Source organism: Geotrypetes seraphini, chromosome 2, assembly GCF_902459505.1.
Source record: "Geotrypetes seraphini chromosome 2, aGeoSer1.1, whole genome shotgun sequence".
Lineage (NCBI taxonomy): Eukaryota > Metazoa > Chordata > Amphibia > Gymnophiona > Dermophiidae > Geotrypetes > Geotrypetes seraphini.
The window spans coordinates 448,537,764-448,555,620 of NC_047085.1; the positions used below are offsets into that span (position 1 = coordinate 448,537,764).

General features: G+C 49.0%; 1 protein-coding gene across 6 annotated transcripts in view; it reads right to left on the reverse strand.

The window, feature by feature from the left end:
* The window catches only part of EPC1 (enhancer of polycomb homolog 1), a 387,306-nt gene that overhangs the window by 53,673 nt on the left and 315,776 nt on the right, over nucleotides 1–17,857 (reverse strand). The gene's annotated exons all lie outside the window — the stretch shown is intronic.

Consider the following 17,857-nt stretch of genomic DNA (forward strand, 5'->3'; position numbering starts at 1 on the left):
GCAGACGACGGTTAATGTGAGCAAGTGCAAAGTGATGCATATGAGAAAGAGGAACCCGAAAGAAAGATTAGGTTACTCACCTCTATTAATCTTTTTTCTTGTAAATAGCTTCTGGAAGTTTCACCCTCGAGTCTTGCATCTATTCCAGCCTTGGCTGCAGAACTTACAAATAAAACCATCCCCCTCTCCTAGGTCACCACTTAGGACACTCCCCTCCTAGCTCAGTAGGTAGCAAAGCCAGGAAGATCTATGAGAAACAAGAAACACAAGAAAAGAGAGGGTGGGGTTGGGGGTGCGGGGACTTCCCATGACAAGTCAATTCTGCTCACGATAACCGAACACATAATCAACAAATGTCCAAAAAGACCAAATTTAGCTTAACAAGAAATTTGAACATGCATAAACTGCAAAACTGGGTAATGGTTCTCCTTACCCCTTAACCGTGAATAAAAGAACACTCATGAGATTCTTAGTGAGGCTGGTCAAAGACAAAAATCCAGCTTACCAGTTACTGGCAGGCGACCTGCGAATCGGGCAGAATAGATGAGCGGGTGTGAAACTTCTAGAGGTTATTTATAAGAAAAAAGATTAACAAAGGTGAGTAACCTAATCTTTCTTTCTTGGACAATAACCTCTGGAAGCTTCACCCTTGGGACATATTAGAGCAGTCCCAACATATCTCACTGCCAGGACTGAAGACCCAAAATCGGCATCTTGCTTGGCCGCCACATCAAGACAGTATAACTTGGTAAAGGTATGTAAAGAGGCCCAAGTGGCCAACCTACAAATCTCATTAGGTGAGACCACACAGAATTCAACCCACGAGGAAGTCATTCCTGTTGAAGCATGAGCCTTCATCCCAAGAGGGAGGCTTCTTCCCCGCTGACACATAAACAACATAAACACATGGCAACACAGATCCATCGAGAGATGGTAGCCTTGGAAGCAAGCTGACCCCAACGCGCAGGGCCCACCAAAACAAACAGATGGTCCGAAAGACAAAAGTCATTCGTGGTCTCCAGGTATCTCAAAAGGAGACGCCGCACATCCAAAGACCACAAAACACAGTCCTTAGACTTAGAACCCAACTGAACAAAAGCGGGTAGCCGAACATCCTGGTTGATGTGGAATGCGGAAACTACTTTCAGAAGAAAAAAAGGCTCTGTTCTCAAAATTACCACAGACTCTGTGATGCGGAGAAAAGGATCTCTGCATGATAGAGCCTGAAGCTCCGATACTCTCCATGCAGAAGTGACCGCTACAAGGAAAACGGTCTTGATGGTAAGATCTTTCAGAGAAATCCCATCCAGGGGTTCATAGGGCGGACGAGCCAGCAAGTGGAGAACTAGATCAGATGACACATAGGACAAGGCAGTCTCAAGGGAGGCCAGAACCTCCCCGCCCTCGTAAGAAACTTATGTCTGGGTGAGATGCCAGAGAACCCGAGAGAAAAGGGACCCAATCACAACAGTCCCGCAATCTGGACACGTAGAGAAGAAACCACCAGACCCTTCCTGATACCAGCCTGCAGGAAGTCCAGAACATGTGCCACTGACGGGGTCAAAGGGTCCACTTGAACCCCGGCACACCAAGCCTGAAAGCAGCTCCAGACTTTCGCGTAGACCGACACTGTCTACTTCCTCTTGCTTTGAAGAAGCATGGTGATGACTGCAGAAGAGTAGCCCCTAGTCCTCAAGGCCGAGAGTTCTAACGCCAGGCAGTAAGACCAAAGCAGTTCGGATCTTGACGGGCTATCAGGCCCTGCATGAGCAATCTCCAATGGCAAGGAAGACGCTGACCCCTCTCTGAGCTCAACCAAATCAGGTCTGAGTAACAAGGTTGTCTGGGCCAGTCTGGGGCCACTAGGTTTATCGGACCTGCGTGAGATGCCACCCGACACAGAACACGCCCTATCATAGGCCACGGGAGAAAGACATACAGAAGTTCCCCTTCAGGCCACTGTTGAACTAGAGCATAAGAACATAAGAACATAAGAAGTTGCCTCCGCTGAGGCAGACCAGAGGTCCATCTCGCCCAGCGGTCTGCTCCCGCGGCGGCCCATCAGGCCCATTGCCTGAGCAATGGTCCCAGACTATCCCTATAACCTACCGCTACTCTTATCTGTACCCTTCAATTCCTTTATCCTCTAGGAACCTATCCAAACCTTCGAGCCCTTCGCTGCCGACCTCCCTTCGGCAGCTGAAGAATCTGTCCGTCTTTCAGTTTTTCGAAGATGCCATCAGATCGAAGGTGGGACAACCCCACCAGTGAACTATGGCTTTGAACGCTGACCTGAACAGGGACCATTCTCCCAGGTCCAGAATCTGACGACTTAGGAAGTCTGCTTTCACGTTGTCCACTCCAGCCACATGAGCCATGGACAAGGCCATTAAGTGTTTCTCCACCCAGGCAAAGAGCATCCGAGCTTCCAGGCTCAGCAGGGGACTCCTTGTGTCTCCCTGACAGTTGACATAGGCAACAGCCATCGCATTGTCTGAGAACACACGGACAGCTTTTCGGTGGTGACACCCTTGAAATCTCAGCAGCGCCAGACGGATTGTGCGCAGATCCAATCAATTGATTGACCACATGCTTTCTAGCGCAGTCCACTGGCCCAGTCCCGCAAACTGCTCCCCAACCAGAGAGACTCGTGTCTGTTGTCAGGGTCACCCAGTCCAAAACTCTTAGAAGGTGGCCTGCATCCATCACAGCATTCCGCTGTGCGCCGCCCCTAATCAAGGCAACTTCACTTCCAGTGCTTCCCGTTGAGGATTCCGCCAAGTCAGAAAGGACAATTGGAGAGGGCGGAGGTGAGCTTGTGCCCATGGAATCACATCTATGGTCACCACCATGAAACCCAAGACCTGCAGATACTGCCAGGCCATCGGAGCTGAAATGTCTAACATGTCCCAGATGGCACTCTGAAGCTTGAGCTTCCTGGCTTCCGGCAGGAACACCCAGTTCCTGCCCATGTAGAACCATACTCCCAGGTATTCCAAGTCTGCATCGACTCAAGATGACTCTTCTTGAGACTGATCACCCAGCCAAGACGTCCCAGTAATTGCACCACCTGGAGAACCGCCTTTCGGCATTCCTCCAGCGAGGGAGCTCTGATCAACAATTGTCTAGGTACGGATGAACTAGCACCCCCAAGGAGTGCAGATGGACACCTACCACCACCATGACTTTGGTGAAGGATCTGGGTGCCAACACCAGCTCCAAGGGCTACGCTGCAAATTGGAAGTGCCTACCTAGAATGTAAAATCTCAGAAACCTCCTTTGGTCCAAAAAATCCCCTGGTGCCACCACTGCCACAACGGAATGCACCGTTTCCATTCGGAAAAGCGAAACCCACAGGAAGGCGTTCACTGCTTTCAGGTCCAGAATAAGCCTGCAATCTTTAAGAGTCTTTCTTTAGTACGACGAAGTATATCGAGTATCTCCTGGAGCCCAAGTATCCACTTGGAACGGGCTCTATGGCTGCCAGATCCAGCAACCTGCACACTGTTGCTCGCACCTTGCTGGCTCTGTCCGGGTTTCTCACAGGAGAAGACAGGAAGAAGTCCAGCGGAGTAATGAAAAACTGCAGTTGAAGGCCCTCCCTAAGCATCTCTAGGACCCACTGGTCCGAAGTTATCATTTGCCATTCCGGCAGGATGGCCGAACGCTGTCCACCGATTCGGGGGGGGGGGGAGGGGGAACAGTCAGAGACCTGGCATCATAACTTTCTCTTGGAAGGAGCAGAAGGACAGGAGTTGGAAGACTGTTGGTGCGCCGCACCTCCAAATTGAGGTCTGGAGGGAGCTCCTTAATGCTGTCCCGTCGCTGGGGGCCCGGCGAACTGTGAAGTGCACCGGTAGGGATGAAAATTTGGATGTCCCGTACCCTGGCTGGATGAGGCTTAGAGCCAGGGCACACTTTAGGCTTGTGGTCCTGAACACTGGCTATAAGGTCATCCAGACCATGGCCAAACAAGAGCGAACCTTTAAAAGGCAACCTGCTCAGCGTAGCCTTAGATTAATTATCACCCAACCATTGGCGAATCCATAGCATTCGCCAGATGGCTACAAAATAAGCTCCCAGCTTAGCAAAACTTTCAAGATGTCAGAATGCGCCTACCACATAATTCACCCTGGAAACCAGGAAGTTGAGATCATGAAGGACAACCTCCTCGGGATCCTTGTGGAGCTTGGTGTGACAAGCCTGGGCCAGAAAGGAAGTGGCCGCCGCTGCTCGCACTCCCGCTGCAGTGGAATCAAAGACGCTCGAGGACAAAATCTACTCTTCTATCCTGAACATCCTTCAGGACAACCCCTCTGTCCGAGGGTAAAGAAATATGCTTAGTGACCTGAGCCACAGCCGAATCCACCTTCGGCGGGACTACGTGCTTGGTGAACTCCAATATCATAGGATATAACTTCACCATGGCCTTAGCACACTTCAGGGGACCCTCCGGGGACTCCCAGACCTCCAAGAGCATTTCCGCCAAATCCGTATTGTCCGGAAATGCAGTGGATAGCGGGGGCTTAGAGCTCAGGTCTGAACCACTTGGTCTGAATCAAGTTTCAGTGTTCGCAGTGACTCCGAAATAAGGTCAGGCAGGCGGCTAGACTTGAAGAGCCTGTGCGCTGTCTGGTCATCCCCCCAGGTCTCAGAACCCACTGTTCTGGGTTTCCCCGAGCTCCGCTAAGTTTGCCGTGTCTGCGAAGTCTGCCAAGGAAATATGTGATAGCAAAGGAACAGAAATAGAAGCAATGGTGGGCACCGGCCGCTGGCTTTCTGGTGCCCCAGCAAAGGAAAAAACAGACATGCTGGACTCCAAAGGAGGAGTAGACTGCTTCACTGGAGTCTGAGGGGAAGAAACAGTCATAGCCCTTTTTCTCATAAAAGCCTGCTACATCAAGTCCACAAATTTCGGCGGGGAAAAAAAAAATCATCGACGGCAAGAACTGCTCTGCGTGACTCATACTTGGAATGCTTAGAATATTTATGAGACTTTTCCCTGGAACTGTGCTTGCGTTTTGTAGAAGCGCCCTCCACACCCAAATTAGGTGTCCCAGACACTGCAATCGCATCTCCGGTGAAATCAGCGGAAGGTAGGGCCTCTCCGGAGGAGGGTAGTGTGGGATTCACGCACGGTTCACACCCCTCGTGGGCCATGGTGCACATGATGCATGGCTGCGAATCCGTTAGCCATCCGCCGCATTTATGACATGAATCCATGCCATTCTGTCCTGAGGAAGCCATATGTGAAGTTTAGAGCAAAAACAAAACTTCTAAGTCCAAAAAATAGACTTTTAAAAACTTTAATGAAAGTTCAAGGTGGCCGCTGTGGGTGCCAATTTTACCTTAAAACAGCTCGTGAACAATGCATGGAACCGTGAAAAATGGCAATTTTGCAGGTGGGTGGGGGGACAAGGGCATGCAGGGAAACCACACAAAACCTCGATTTCAGCACCCTCCAAAATCGCCAAACTCAGAGGCACATCAGAGATGTGCTGCAATACACAGTGCAAGCAAAGGGAGATCAGTACCTCAGGAGCTGATAAACTGGATTTTTAGGTCTTCTGACCGCCTCACTTTCCCTGCTACCTCAGATCATGACCACCAGGACCCCTCAGGGGATTTAGGGAAGATATGCAGTCCAGTTCCGATCCCGGCGAACCTCCACGGAACCGCAGCAGCCTGCGCTCTACTCCTTAGTGGATGAACCCGGGGTGAGATGGATCCCGATCTGGAGCTCTGAGCTGCAAGCTGTCTGGAGGGCTTACTGCAGGTTCTGCTAACAGGGCACCCCCAGAAGCAGACAATCTTTAAGGAAAAGTTTGCGGTCTTCCGCCTAAGGATCACTCCCCCCCAGAGTGAATCCGCAGCACTTGGGCAATACCTGCGGCACAGAACAAAAGACTAGGAATTGAGGAAAAAAAAAAAAAAAATCACGAGTAGTAGAAATAGAAGTTCTCAGCAAGGCTGCAGAAACAAACTGAGCTGGGAGGGGAGTGTCCTGAGAGGCAACCTAGGAGAGGGGGATGATTTTATTTGTAAGTTCTGCAGCCAAGGCTAGAACAGATGAAAGACCCGAGGGTGAAGCTTCCAGAGATTATTGTCCAAGAACTATAGCTATGTGATGCTGGATTCTAAGTTAGGAGTCACTGCCCAGGAAAAGAATCTAGGTATTATTATTGAGGATAAGTTGAAACCCTCAGCTCAATGTGCGTCAGAAGTTAAGAAGGCAAATAGAATTTTAGGAATTATCAAGAAAGGAAAACAAAGATGAAAATGTTATAGTGCCCTTGTATTGCTCTATAATACGGCCGCACCTTGAATACTGTGTGCAGTTCTGATCCCCATAGGAAAGGTAGAGAGAAGGGCGATGAAAATGATAAAAGGGACCGGGAAAACTTCCCTATGAGGAAAGGCTACAATGGCTAGGGCTCTTCAACTTGGAGAAGAGACGGCTCAGGGGTAATATGATAGAAGTCTATAAAATAACGAATGGAGTGGAAAGGGTAGATGTGAATTGCTTGTGCACTCTTTCCAAAAATACTAGGACTAGGGGCATGCGATGAAACTACTAAGTAGTAGATTTAAAACAAACTTGAGGAAATATTTCTTCACACAACATATAATTAAACTCTGGAATACGTTGCTGGAGAATGTGGTGAAATCAGCTTAGTAGAGTTTAAAAAATGTTTGGATAATTTCCTAAAAGAAAAGTCCATAGGCCATTATTGAGATGGAATGGGGAAATCCACTGCTTATTCCTAGGATAATCAGCATAAAATCTCTGTTTTACTACTTGAGACCTGGGTTGGCCACTGTTGGAAACAGGATACTGGGCTTGATGGACCTTTGGTCTATCCCAGTATGGCAATTCTTATGTTCTTTTTAGTGGGAAACATGGTTCCCTGGTTGCGTCTGAATTTCAGGAGTGTTTTCACCACCAGGGGTTTTGAAGGCTGACTGTTCAGATTACTGACATCCCAATCCAAAGGGAAAGCATCTAAGACTAGATTGCTGTTTCTCTCTGTCTAGGAACAGAACAGAGACTTCCACAGATTCTGTACAAGAACTGGTGCTTTAACCTATTTACAAATAATCTGAAAATTTTGAGTAAATGAGATATCAAATTTGTAGATGACAAAAAATTATTCAAAGTTATTAATTTGCATGTAGAAACTACAGAAAGCAATGTTACTTACCGTAACAGTTGTTATCCAGGGACAGCAGGCAGCTATTCTCACTAGTGGGTGATGTCATCAGACAGAGCCCCGGTACGGACGTCTCACAAGCACGTGTTGCTTGTAGAAACTTAAAGTTTCTAGATGCCCGCACCGCGCATGCGCCGGTGCCTTCCTACCCGGAGATCCGGGCGTGTCTCCTCAGTTCAGGTAGCTAGCCTGAGAAGCCAACCCAGGGGAGGTGGGTGGGACGTGAGAATAGCTGCCTGCTGTCCCTGGATAACAACTGTTACGGTAAGTAACATTGCTTTATCCCAGGACAAGCAGGCAGGTATTCTCACTAGTGGGTGACCTCCAAGCTAACCTCAGTGGGATGGAGGGGGAGTTGGCGACTTAAGAGAATAAATTTTTCAATACTGTTTGGCCAAACTGTCCATCCCGTCTGGAGAGGGTATCCAGACAATAATGTGAGGTGAATGTGTGAACCGAGGACCAGGTGGCAGCCTTGCAAATTTCCTCGATTGGTGTTGATCTGAGGAATGCTACTGAGGCTGCCATTGCTCTGACCTTATGGGCTGTGACCTTACAAGGAAGTGATAATCCAGCCTGGGCATAGCAGAAAGAGATACAAGCCGCCATCCAATTAGAGATGGTGCGCTTTGATATGGGTCTTCCCAGCTTATTAGGATCGAAGGAGACAAAAAGTTGAGGAGTGGATCTGTGTGGCTTGGTGCGATCCAGGTAGAAAGCCAAGGCACGTTTGCAGTCTAGAGTGTGAAGGGCTGATTCTCCGTGGTGAGAATGAGGCTTAGGGAAGAATACTGGAAGTACAATGGATTGGTTGAGATGAAATTCGGAGACCACCTTAGGCAGGAATTTCGGGTGAGTGCGGAGGACCACCTTGTCATGGTGGAATACTGTGAATGGTGGGTCCGCCATCAATGCCTGGAGTTCGCTGACTCTGCGAGCGGACGTAAGGGCTACAAGGAAAAGCACTTTCCAGGTGAGATACTTCAGAGGGGCCCTGTTGAGTGGTTCAAACGGGGGCTTCATGAGGTGGGAAAGGACTACATTGAGGTCCCAAACTACTGGGGGTGGTTTGAGAGGAGGGTTAACATGGAAGAGTCCTTTCATAAATCTGGCGACCACCGGATGGGCCGAGAGGGGTTTCCCTTGTAGAGGCTGGTGGAACGCCGCAATAGCGCTCAGGTGGACTCGTATGGATGTGGACTTGAGCCCAGATTGAGATAGGTGTAGGAGATAGTCCAGCACGGAGGATAAGGAAGCTCGCTGAGGTTCCTTTGACTTAGAAACACACCATGAGGAGAATCTGGTCCATTTCTGGGAGTAGCATTGTCGAGTGGCGGGCTTCCTGGAAGCTTCCAAGACCTCCCTCACTTCTTGTGAGAATTGGTGAGGGGTTACGTTGAGAGGAACCAAGCTGTCAGGTGGAGAGACTGCAGGTTGGGATGAAGTAGTGATCCTTGATGTTGAGTAAGTAGTGAAGGAAACACTGGAAGTGGTACTGGTTCCCTGCTGCTGAGTTGGAGTAGGAGGGAGAACCAAGGTTGTCTGGGCCACCGAGGAGCTATTAGAATCATGGTGGCCCGTTCGAGTTTCAGCTTGACCAGAGTCTTCTGGATCAGCGGGAATGGTGGGAACGCATATAGAAATCGTTTCCCCCAGTTCAGTAGAAAAGCATCTGCCTCGAGGCGATGAGGAGTGTAAATCCTGGAGCAAAACTGAGGCAGTTTGGCGTTGTGGGGAGCCGCAAAGAGGTCTATCTGAGGCGTCCCCCATTGCGTGAAGATTTGGTGAAGGGGGCTGGAATGGAGAGTCCATTCGTGCGGTTGTAGCAGACGGCTTAGTTTGTCTGCTAAGACGTTGTTCTCCCCCTGGATGTATACTGCTCTGAGTAGGGTGTTGTGGCGCACCGCCCAGTCCCAGACTCGTAGAGCTTCCTGGCAAAGGAGGGCCGAGCCCGTGCCTCCTTGCTTGTTGATATAATACATGGCGGCCTGATTGTCTGTGCGAATGAGGATTACCATGTCGTGGAGTAGGTGTTGGAAAGCTTGGAGCGCATTGAAGATGGCTCTGAGTTCCAGTAGATTGATTTGGTGTAGTCTCTCCGCATTGGTCCAGAATCCTTGGGTGCGGAGACCCTCCAGATGGGCCCCCCATGCGTAATTCGACGAATCGGTCGTGAGGACTTTCTGATGGGGGGGAGAGTGCATCAGCAAACCTCTGGATAGATTCGAAGAGGTCATCCACCAAAGTAGAGACTGCCGAAGAGCAGGTGTGACTAAGATGCGTTTGGATAGTGGATCGGATGTCTGATTCCACTGTGATGCCAGGGTCCACTGGGGGATCCTGAGGTGGAGTCTGGCAAAGGGTGTCACATGTACTGTGGAGGCCATATGGCCCAGGAGCACCATCAGTTGTCTCGCCGGTAGGGTTTGGCGAGTCGACACCGACTGGCAGAGATGAAGAAGAGACTCCATGCGTTGCCGAGGTAGGAATGCTCGGAGTCGGGTGGTGTCCAGGACCGCTCCGATGAAGGGGAGGGACTGGGTGGGTTGTAGATGAGACTTGGAGAAGTTGATCTCGAAGCCCAAATTCTGGAGGAAGTAGGTTGTAGCCACGGCCGCCGAAGTGACCTCTGGGGCTGACGGGGCCTTGATGAGCCAGTCGTCGAGGTATGGGAATACCTGTAGACCCCTGTCCCGGAGTGCTGCGGCCACTACCACCAGGCACTTTGTGAAGACTCTGGGGGACGAAGATAGGCCGAATGGTAGCACTCGATACTGTAGGTGCAGATTTCCCACCCGAAATCTGAGGAACTTTCGGGAGGCCGGGTGAATGGGGATGTGAGTGTAGGCCTCCTTGAGATCCAGGGAGCATAACCAGTCGTTCTGCTCGAGGAGGGGGTATAGAGAAGCCAAAGTCAGCATGCGAAACTTCTCTTTGACCAGGAACTTGTTGAGGGCCCGAAGGTCTAAAATGGGTCGCAGGTCGCCCGTTTTCTTCGGGACGAGGAAGTACCGGGAGTAAAACCCTCGGTTCAATTGGTCTGACGGGACCGGCTCGACAGCCCGAAGCTGGAGTAAGGTTTGGACTTCCTGAAGAAGAAGGGCGGTCTGCGTCGAGCTTGAAGGATACTCTCTTGGGGGATGGTCCGGGGGGACCCGGTGGAATTGAAGAGAGTATCCTTCTCTTATGATGGTGAGGACCCATAGGTCCGTAGTTATGGCCTCCCATCGATGGTAGAAAAGATGGAGGCGGCCCCCTATGGGAGAGGCCGAGGTTATGCTCCCGGGGGGGGCGTCAAAAGGGCTGGGGGGCCTTAGGTACGGCCGGTGGCTGAGGTTTTTGCTGAGACTTCTGGGGAGGTTGTCTCTTCGCAGGCTGCCTCGCAGCAGGCGTTTGTCTGGGCATGTAACGCCGCTGGTAAATCAGGGGTGGCCTGGAAGGTCGAGACTGTTGAGGTTTGGGTTTGGGCCGCAGGATGGATTGAAAGGATTTTTCATGATCCGACAGCTTCTTGGTAACAGTTTCGATAGACTCATCGAACAGGTCAGCTCCAGCACATGGTACGTTGGCGAGTCTGTCCTGAAGGTTGGGATCCATATCGATGGTACGGAGCCATGCCAGGCGACGCATCGCTACCGCGCTTGCGGCGGCGCGTGCCGAGAGTTCGAATGCATTGAAGGAGGATTGCATCAGCTGGAGGCGTAATTGGGAGAGAGAGGCTACCACTTCCTCGAACTCGAATCGAGCTTGGTTGTCTATGAACGGAGTGAACTTGCGGAGCACCGGCAAGAACTCCAAATAGGAAGAGAAAAAGAAGTTGTAGTTTAGCACCCGTGACGCCATCATGGAGTTTTGGTAGAATTTTCTACCAAATTTGTCCATCGTTCTCCCCTCTCGGCCCGGCGGTAAAGAGGCGTAGACCTGGGAGGGATGAGAGCGTTTTAGGGAGGACTCGACCAGCAGGGATTGGTGGGAGAGTTGGGGGCCCTCGAACCCTTTATGGTGCACGATGCGGTATCGAGCATCGAGTTTGCTGGGAATCGCCGGTATGGAGTACGGTGTTTCGAAACACTGCATGAAGGTCTGATCCAGCAATTTATGCAGGGGGAGCCGAAGCGACTCCGTTGGGGGGTTAGGTAAATGCATGGTGTCCAGATACTCTTTGGAGTATCGGGAGCCCGTGTCAAGGGTCACATCCAGATCATCCGCCATTTGTCGGAGGAATGATGAGAAGGACAATTGTTCCGCCAGCGTCGGTCTGTGGGACGGGCTGGCGGAGGAGGAGGCCTCCAGGTCCGTGGACATCGGGGAGTGACAAGGAGAATCGGGCACCGGTGTCTCCTCGTACTCTGGGCCCCTCGGAGGGGACGCCTCTGATGAGGAGTATCCCCTACGTTGCAGTTTTTTCTGCGGTGACACCTCCGAATAGCGTGAGGAGTGCCAGGATGAGTGTCTCGATCGGTGCCCGTCTCGGTGGCGGGACGGGGATCGGGATCGTCTGTGCATCGCATGGTCTCCCGAGGTCCCCAAGTGGATAGGGCTGGAAGCAGTGGATCGCCACTGGGTTTGCGATGCGGGTTCCTGCGATGCTACCCAAGTCTGGTAAGGAGTACGGAGGAACTCTTCCTGACTATGCCCAGGGCTTCGAGTATCGATCGAAGGTCTGGTCCCATGTTGGCGCGGAGGCGTAATGGGTTCTAATGGCGGCATGTCGGTAAGCGAGGCTTGCCGCGTGGGTATCGCCGCCCTCCCTCGTTCGTCCTCGTCGGTTGTCGAGGTCGAACGGTGTGGGGGAGGGGGAGGGGGCGGACCGCCCCTTTGGACCGGTACCGGGAGGTCACCCTGTATGGCAGCGATGAGCCCGGGTCCGATGGTCTGCATGAGCTCAACGAATTGAGCTTCCAGCACGGACCGTAGCGAAGCCGATAGGGAGGGATCCGCACCGAAAGGGGGTCCTCCTGCACGGGCATCGCGCTCCTTCGAGGTCGAGTGCTTCTGCTTAGTAGCTTTCGGCACTTTGATGACCATTGGTGGCACTGTGGAAGGAAGAGGTACCTGAACCGAGGAGACCGGGGCAGGCACCGACGTCGAGCTCGTGGATGGTGTCGGGGCGAGCGATGCCGGTTTCACCGCACTCGATGCAGGAGGAGTCGATGCCGGTTTCGCCCGCACCGGGGAGGTATCAGATGAAGTGGAGGCTGAGGGATCCTTAGCTGCGTCCATCTTGAACATCGATTCCCACAATAGGCAACGCCGCTTGAAAGAGCGTGCCGTAAGGGTAGAGCAAGGCCCGCACGATTTCGGGATGTGGTCAGGGCCCAAACACTGCAAACAGCGCCAGTGAGGGTCCGTGAGTGAAATCGCGCGTTGGCACTTGCTGCACTTTTTAAAACCGGTGATTGGCCGGGACATAGGCCGGAAAATCTCTGCCGCGAGGTCGAAGCCCGTGGGCCTGAGCCACGTGGCCGGCCCGTTCGACCCGCCGGAGGAAATAATCTTCTCCTTTTTTTTTTTTTTTTTTTAAAAAGAAAAAGAACTGTTAAAGTAATTAAAAGAAACGAAAACGAAAACGCGGACAAGGAAGGCAAATTTAACTGAATTCAGCTAGCGCATGAAGAAGTTGAACTTCTCAGCTCCGCGGAAAAGAAAGAACTGAGGAGACACGCCCGGATCTCCGGGTAGGAAGGCACCGGCGCATGCGCGGTGCGGGCATCTAGAAACTTTAAGTTTCTACAAGCAACACGTGCTTGTGAGACGTCCGTACCGGGGCTCTGTCTGATGACATCACCCACTAGTGAGAATACCTGCCTGCTTGTCCTGGGATAACGACAGCTATGGATTGAAGAACTGGGCATCTCCAAATGGCAGATGAAATTTAACATAGACAAGTGCAAAATGATGCACATAGGGAAGAAAGGGAGACAGGAGTAATATGATTCAGAAATTCAAATATTTTAAAGGTATTAATCTATAATCAAACCTTTTCCAGAAATAGGAAGGTGGTAGAACTAGAGGACGTAGACTGAGGTTGCAGGGGAGCTGATTCAGAAATGTCAGGAAGTACTTTTTCAGAGAGGGTGATAGATAACTGGAATACCTTACCATAGGAGATATTAGAGATGAAAACAGTAATGAAGTCTAAAAATGTGTGTGATAAACACTAAGGAATCCTGTATGGAAGGCATGGAACCAAATAAGCTTAGCAATGATTAGATGGCAACACCAGTAAATAAGAAGCTAAGCCAGTGCCAGGCAGACTTTTATGATCTGTGCCCTGATTTGGATAGGCTGGACTAGGGCTTTGATGACAACTTCAGCAGTTGGAGAACAAGGCCAGTGCCAGGCAGACTTCTATGGTCAACACCCTGAAAAGGACAAAGACAAATCAAGAGCAAATATGCAAATGTAGTATCACCTATGCTGAGTTTCTAAAGTTCCAAGATAGTTTGATTTATGAACCAATGGTAAGATCTTTTGAGATGCGCTAGGTGGTGTTGAGTAGCTTGAATCCTCACGAGTAACTTCCTTCTTTCCATTTGTTGATATTTGTTTTCGTTTCCAAGCTACAGCAGTTTATGTGAAAGTGTTTTCGTGATTGGCTATTTTTCGTCATGTGCGACCTCAATAAGAAGTTCTACAGTGTGAAGTTCTGTTTTAAACTGGGTAAGACTGCACAGAACTTATGAAATGTTGAAAGTGACTTACGGGAAACATGTCATGAGTCATGGAAGGTGTTTTTGAATGGTATTTATGCATCACAACGCATCCGCTCACGCTGTCATCAAAACTGTAGAGCGTTTTTTTAGCACTGGCCATGGTGGTAATTACTCAGAATTCTATGAGAATCTGAGCTGTTACCACCATGGCTAAAAACCACATTACAGTTTTGTAAAAGGGAGAGAGGGGTTAGTTTGTGATTACATATTCCATACTAGGCGAAGGTGTTTTCTGTGTTCTGTGTGTTCGAAAGTTATGGTTTTCAGTTAGGATTGACTGTGTAGGATTGATCTGTACTAGTTTGGCTTGTTTAGTTTTACAATGGGTGTATTGATGTACTGCTCACTGCAGTATGTAAGATGCTGCCTTTTCCTAGGTACACTCTTGTGTGATGTGTGGATTGTTACTAAAAATCATGTTTTCCATACAGATGGGGGGGGGGGGTTAGGTAAAAAAATGATGGGCCTCGGGTGTCACATAAGCTAGGTACGCCACTGCCTTCATAGTTTATATCTAATCCACAAGCCTGCTTTTAGGACCTACAGGGTATTTATCCCTCTGATTCATGACAATTTCACTTCTCATGTTATCTTATCCATTCTTTTTATTATACAACTGCCCAGATAAGCATCATTCTTTGAGGTGATTGGACCTTGAAAACTAACAGCAACAGTGTTCTGCCTAGAAATTTTTTCCGGCCATGAAAAACATTTGCTGCATTTAGTGTGCCTCAAAAAACATTTGCTCCGTTTAGTGTGCCGGAGTTAAAAAAGTTTGAGAGATCCTGCTCTATACCATTTGAAAGAGGGCAAATATCTAATTATTCACTTCTAGAATTGGATACTTCTTAAATTTAATAAAAAATTATGGAACAAGTGTCAAACCTTAAGAAAGGCATTACACATTTAGGGCTCCTTTTACTAAGCTGCGATAGCAGTTTTACCGCGTGCTTAGCTCGTGCAGAATTGCTGCACGTGCTAGATGCTAACGCCAGCATTGAGCTGGCTTTAGTTCTAGCCGTGTAGCGCGGCAATTCTGCACGCGCTAAAAACGCTATTGCAGCTTAGTAAAAGGAGCCCTTAATTTTCCCACCACCAAATTTTACCATCCCGCCCCACCCGGCTACTTTTCATGCCACCCGGCTGGAAAAAATTTCTGTGGAGAACATTGCATTGAAATAATCTGTTCAGTGTGTAGCAGCAGCTAAAAAAAAAAAATGATATTAAAATGATTAGAAAATGGAGAATAAGATAAAGAGTATCATAATGCTTCTGCTTCATGGCATGACCACGCCTTTAGTATTATGAACAATTCATCAAATGCATCTCAAAAAAAGATAGGGTGGAATTAGAAAAGGTATAGAAAAAGATGACCAAAATGATCACGGGGATTGAATAACTCATATAAGGCTAAAGAGGTTAGGGCTCTTCAGCTTGGAGAATAGACGACTAATGAGAGATTTAATAAAGATCTATAAAATCCTTAGTAGAGTATAACACGTAAACACAAATAATTGATTGGTCTTTCAAAATGTACAAATGCTAGGAGATATGCCATTAAAATTATTTCCCGCTATTTGTTTTGACACTCAATACATAATAAAGCTCAAATTTCCCTGCTTCTGGAACTTATGCCTTTTCTGGGGTCAACTTTGGAGATTGTTTTCATAGCCACATTGTGCTCTCAACCCTGTCAGGTTCTGGCTACTGGCTCCTAGCTGTCTACCCCCTACAGAGCTGCTAACTTCCAAGCCAACAGTCCTGGAAATCATGAATTCTCCCCACCCAACCTTTTCAAGGTGCTTTTAACGAATTACTTCTGCCTTGCATCTCTTCTATAAAGCAGCTATAAGATTCAGTTATCGCCTCTTTCCTCTCTCCTCCCCTGCTTCTTGGACTCTATGCTTCTTCTGGGGTCAACTTTGGAGATTATTTTCATAGCCAAATTGTGCTCTCAACCCTGGTGCCTAGGCCCTCCCACCCTCAGCAATACTCCAGCTGTTATACACAAGTAAATATCATCACTAATTAAGGCTCCAACCAAACCTCTCACCAATTGACCCTCTTGACTATCACCTATTCAGTTTCTCCTTAAAATAAGAAACTAATTTGATCTAGTAGTAGAGCCGCCTCAATACCCAAAGGTTGTGATATCAAACCCCAGATCACTTAACCCTCCACTACCATCCACTTTGAACAGGGAACCACAACAATACATAAATACTATTCCCTCTCCCTATTACTACTAAGTTAGTTACCTCTCTACCACATCCACTCTCCCTACCTGCAGACCTTACAGTGCATCTGTCTGACTGTTCCAGAATAATCCTTGACCTACCTGATCTTCCTCACCCCAGGCATTTTTTCCCTTTCCTAGTCTATGGCTCTACTTCACCTTCTTTCCTTGCTCCTGACCTTACTTAACCTCACCCTGTACCCCAATCCTCTGAATTCCTCAAATCTACATGGTCCCCTTTGCAAATTCACCACCTCACCTTCCCTTCTTTCACACACCTTATTCACAGCTCTATAACTGCAACAGTTTCTCCTCCTCATTCAACCCTCCCCATATTGTCTGACCACATTTCACCTATGTTGCCTTTGCTGCACCTCTCCTACTCCTATTCCTGCTCACTGCTGGGGACATCAACCCCAATCCAGGCCCTCCTAGTCAACTCTCACTCTATTCAGGCAGATCACACTGCAACACCTCCAATCTCATTTCTATTCCTCTCCTTCTCTACCTTTTTCTTGTGCGCCCTCTGGAATACCCGCTCTATCTCCAATAAGATCGCTTAAGTTCATGACCTCTTTATCCTTCATTCTTTCCACTTTCTTGCACTAACTGAAACCAGGTTCTGCCCTGAAGATTGCTTCCATTGTTGTCCTGCATCATGGAGGTTACCATACACCAAGTGCCTAGTTGCTCACCCCCTCCTATAGTTTTTAATCTCCTCTTCTACCTCAGTCTCACTGCTTCTCCTCCTTTGAGTTCCGCTCCTTTGAGTTCCGCTCAGTTCATCTATTTGCCCCCTCTACTTTTCCAAACAGTGGTCATTTGTCGAACCCCTGAGAAATCCCTTTTTTCCTTTCTTACTTACCTTGACTCTGGGTCTTGGACCTGTGTCTTTCTCGAACCTTTGTCACCTTCCCTCTTCCTTGGTGACTTTAACATTCATGCGAGAACACTACCAGCTCCTACATCTCAAAGTTCCTTGCTCTCATATCCTCTTTCAATCTTCAGCTGTGCTCCAGCACCCCTACGCACCAAAAAGGCCACGGCCTTGATCTCATCCTCTTCGACTGCTCCATTGCCAACTTCTCTACCTCAACTTCAACTTTTCTCCTCTGACCATGATCTCATAATCTTCATGATCACCTTGCCTACCAGAAACCACCAATCCTCACCAATAATTTCAGGCATCATAGGTCTATTGACCCATGTACTCTCTCTGCCACGGTCTCCCCCCTCATCTCAAGCATTATGCTATGTAATCTGTCAATGAAGCACTCTTTTCCTATAACACTATTCTCTGCACATTGTGGACCTACACAATGCATGCGCATCACCTTGATGTTGGAGCCTAGGACCACTGGATCTGGCAACCAGGTTTCCACAAGGGGCTAGAGAGCAGCAGGCGTGACAGACTCGGGTATGTCTATGATATGCCCCAATTTTCCTGATCCTCCAGACATGTGTAAAGTTGCTTGCATTGGGCCTCCAGCCACTCACTTGAATCATCAAGGCAGTCACAATATCCTCCTGCTACGACACCTGCTGCTCCACATGCCTTATGCGCTGGTTTTGCCGCTCAATACTATCATGATTATCATTCACAGAGGCTTGCGGTTTAGAGAGCTTATCATCGACTACCTGATAAGAAATTCCTGGTATGCTTCTGAACCACTTCATCCTGAAGCGTGATCACC